At 37.7% G+C, this 4,605-nt stretch overlaps 1 pseudogene; it reads left to right on the top strand.

Moving 5' to 3' along the window:
• Window positions 1-4,605, top strand: part of LOC103263439 — a 16,556-nt pseudogene that overhangs the window by 5,615 nt on the left and 6,336 nt on the right.

The raw sequence follows: 4,605 nt of genomic DNA, 5'->3' as shown, positions 1-4,605 counted from the left end.
AGACTCATCTTACAATAAATCAAAAATCAGCCGGGCATGGTAGCGCATGCCTGTAATTCTGGCTCCTTGGAAGGCTGAGGCAGAAGGATCGCCGGAGCCCAGCAGGTCGAGGCTGCGGTGGCCGGGAGCAGCCACTGCACTCCAGTCTGGGTGACAGAGTGAGACTCCAACTCAAAAAAAAAAAAAAAGAATTAGGTCCTATCAGTCAAAAGGCTCTCTGAATTCTTCTAATGCAACTGGCCCATTGTCTAGTATCTGGGAATCAGAATTTTGCCTCTAATTGTAGGTCAAAGAAGTAAGGAGAGTTTGATCATATTCAATTCAAGTAATGAAACAAATAGATGTAAGGTCTGTCTGAAAGAGTGAAAAGATAAAATGATAGAATACTTTTTAAAGAAATGCAATTTTATTATTTCCAACTGCTTATAGCCATGAAAGCAAAGTACTGATTGGTAGAGGTCAGTCTAATAATGTTTCCTAAAGAAAAAGGTTAATTTGCAAGTTTTTGTAATTCACATTTATAAGTGAATCTATTTTTGTTTTTAGTTTGCTCCTTTGAGATTAGGTATTACCCTCACAATCTCCCTTAAACATGGTTTAGTTTTTACAACCTTCTTATTTTCATAGAGTCAAACATAAACTTGAGTCCAGCCCTTGATCAAAAGATTATAAATTCTTGATACTGATCAGTTTCCATTTAAATTTTTTTTTTTTAAATCATGAATTCTAAACTAGTGCTATCTGAACCAACTCGGTTTTGTTACAGTTTTCTGATATTCTGATTTTTTTTCTTTTTTAGTCTGAGCCTCATTTGGTTACCCAGACTGTGGTGCACTGGCGCTTTCATGGTTCACCACAGCCTTGACCTCCTGGGCTCAGGTGATCCTCCCACCTCAGTCTCCCGAGTAGCAAGATCTACAGGCATGCACCACCATGCCTGGCTAATTTTAAAAAATTTTTTTTTGTAGAGATGAGGTCTCGCTGTGTTGTCCAGGCTTGCCTAGAATTCCTGGGCTCAAAACATCCTCCTACCTTGGCCTCCCAAAGTGCTGAACTTACAGGTGTGAGCCCACACACCAAGACTTGAAAATTCTATATTAGAAGAAATCTCTATTATATGATCATTTGTCTTAAACAAGTGAATTGTAGCAAATTCTATCGATAAGGAAATTCAGACTGTCTATCTCCAAAACCCAAGCACATTTTACTTCAATCCAGTGATAAGCCCCATGAGGATAGAAACTAAATTTGTCCTGTTTGCATCTTATCTCTAACTCCAGGCTTAGGGCCTAGGCAGGACAAACATTTGATGCATACTTGTCTATTAAATCAAACATCTTCCTTTCATAATGCTGGGAAAATTAAGCCAAGTTTTACCCAGATTAGTCTAAATACATAGAAATCTACTTCAACCAACTAAATGCAGAAAGAAGCACCTATAAAGACAAAGCTTATTTCAACTGATGTCTACCAACCAACCCAGCAGTAAAGATTATCACTTGATCTTCAGAAAAAGAACTGTGGTGTCATTATTGTTTGCTGATAAACTAGACAAGTAAAACCCCCAAAGGAGAGGTTTCCTTGGTCCTAAAATTACTATTACTAAAATTACCAGTTCTTCTCATCACTCAAAAGTTCCTTAGAATTGACCTGACAGAGAAGCCCACCACATTTTAAAGCCAATTTATTAAGTGCTTAAAAACTAACATTCTGGCTACAGTACAACAGTACTGGTTTGACTAAGTCAAAACCACGGCTGGTTTGGTACATGTAGCTCTAGTGACCGGTCACAATAGAAAAGAGGCAAAGAAATACGCAACACTTATTTTGAGTCAGACATTGTGCTAAGCACTTCATCTAATCAAATTAAAGCCTCAAAGCAATTATTTGATGTTGGAGTTATTAATGAGTCCATTTTACAAGGAGAAATGAGGAAATGAACTTATGTAACTTGTTCCTGGTTACAAAGCCACTGAAAGTGGCAGAATCAGGGTATCAACCCAGTGAGTCTGACTCCAGAGTCCTCATGTCTCTCTCTACTCTGTACTATCTTGAGAAAAATTAGTATTTCTTTGTTTCATGAAATATTTCCTACTTTAAGAACTTGGTGGGATAAGAAACTCAGACATGGTTTGCCAAGGACATTGCATTCAATCATGCTGAAATACCCAGAAAGAGTTTACACGTTATTTAACTTTACTATTATGCAATTTGAAGCTAGTGTTTGAAAATAAAACTAACCCAGAGTTTTCCCTGTGTTCATGTCTAACTCCAAAGGCCAAGCTCCTTCCACTAGTCTAGGCTGCCTCTCTCAGTGTTGTCAAGAATCTACAGAGCCTTGATCTACATATCTGTCAGAAAAGTAATGATGTGCTATGCATAATAATGAGAAAGGAACATGTATAACTGAGTTATTGTGGTGTCTGGAATAGAAGTAAATACTTACTTTCCTTATTTTAGCACTCTCTGGAAAAGACTCTGGTCTTGTTTATGTAAGTCTAAGTAATTTATTTCAACTAATGACTGCAAGCTTTTCATCTCTTTCCACCCACCCCAGTGCTGAGTCAAAATAGCAACTACTATTTCCCTGGATTATGCCTTAGTCTCTGCATATGCAAAAGCATCTAGAGAAGAGGTCTTGAGTAGCATTATTTAGATTTTCTTATAAAAACCTCTCTGATAATATTCTGATTTCAGGGACACTGAATCACCATTCTTGGTTCTTTTCATGCTTTAACATAAAGGACATTATGCAAAGCACTACTTGCAAAGGAAATTATAAACTCAACCACAGCATGTGCTGTCTCAGGTTTTACCAAAGCACACTTGCTAACAATAAGATTCAAGTTTGAGATTTGAGTGGTGTCATGCTGCTCACCTTTGACACTTGAAGAAGGTTGATTTGTGTAAAGCATACAGTGAAGGCAGAGAAATTCAAATCAAGATGTGAAAATTCCTTGCCCCCCAAAGTACTTATTTTACTTGAAAGTCTCTATTATGTTCTCTGACCAGTGTTCCTGTGTTTATTGGTTTCTAAAGGGGTCAAGGGTGTGTATAAGTTTCCAAAGGAAACTTAGGAAATAAGTTGGTTGTCACAAAGACTGGCATTAAATAGGTGAGGAGTTGGTATGCTAAATGTCCTGCAGCATGCCAAAGTATTGTCCCTACCCCCAATTCCACCAATGCTAACAGCACCTGCCAGTGGCCAGTGAACAACACTGGCAGGCGACAAACAGTTCCCGTCATACAGAATGCTGGAGCACATACAATGCAGTTCATCACCTAAACATGTCGTCCTACTACATACTACATGGTATTCATACTACAAGTACAACAATGAAAGACAAGTGCATCACTCAGGGCTAGATGTGAGAAGAGGAGGAGGAAACCAAATAATGTTTCATGCATAATCATCACTAATTGTGTTTTTTTGTTTGTTTTGTTGCTGTTTTTGGTTTTGTTTAGAAAGCAGGACTTATTTGAGAGGACAGAAAAGCTCCCACAGTGGGAAGGGACCTGAGGGGGTTGTCCTATCACTAATTTTATTTGGTCCTTTAAGAACATGTGGAAGAAGGCCGAGCAAGTATCTATCAATCTGTCATCACCAACACCAGCAAAGAAATATTCTGTTTCAGTGACTTTCCAATGCCTGAAGATTTTCCAAATTTTCTGCACAATTCTAAACTTCTGGGATATTTCAGGTTTTTTGCCAAAAATTTTGACCTTTTAAAATACATTCAGTTTCAGGTGCCATATTTTGTGGGGAAGGGGCTTTCTGCATTAGTTCAGCTCATACTTTAAAAGAAAAGTTACTGTGACAATGAAGAAATTGTGAATAAAGTATCCCACTCTAATTCTCTGTAGAAAGATAAGGCATGGTATAAAAACCAGAAAGTAGTGTCCATCATCCCTGATATTATAGATTGTATACATTAACCAAAGAGGGAAATCATCTGTTAAAATGAAAGGTTTGAGTTATGATGGCATTGATAGCAAAACTGCATCTAGACTCATATCTATTACCAAGTATACTCCTAGCCTCATTTTCCTTGAAAGGACATTGTAAGAAAATTAGACTGCTGTTTCATTTTAACTTCTCTGTAGAAGAGGGATTTTTTAGAAATATGTGAATAAACTCACTGCTCTCTGTTCATCTCAGAATCCTGTTGAACCTGTTTTTGCTTATAATTTTTTTCTGGGTGCAACCTCTAGCAACATAAAGATGGCCAGATCATTTTGAAATACACTTAGAATTACCCCTTCCTGTGCTTCTCTAAAATCAAAGAATAAACAACAACCAAAAAAAAAAAAAACCCACAACATTTCATTAAACACACTGAATTTGTATCAATAACCTACACTCTGAAAACTAGTAACTGTGCTTAGAAAACAAAATGTAAATTGTATTTCTGGGTAAATAACAATCAGTGAGGCTTGTTTTTTATTTTTACTTCTTCTGAGTTGGAGTCTCACTCCACTGCCCAGGCTGAAGTGCAGTGGCACACTCATAACTACCCCAGCATCAACCTACTGGGCTCTGGCGATCCTCCTACCTCAGTTTCCAAGTAGCCGGAACTACAGGCGTGCACTACAACATCCGGCTAT

This window comes from Carlito syrichta, unplaced genomic scaffold (assembly GCF_000164805.1).
Source record: "Carlito syrichta isolate Samal-C Ts95f unplaced genomic scaffold, Tarsius_syrichta-2.0.1 Scaffold305112, whole genome shotgun sequence".
Lineage (NCBI taxonomy): Eukaryota > Metazoa > Chordata > Mammalia > Primates > Tarsiidae > Carlito > Carlito syrichta.
Note: the sequence above shows the minus strand (reverse complement) of the source record. Positions and strands in the feature narration are given on the sequence as shown.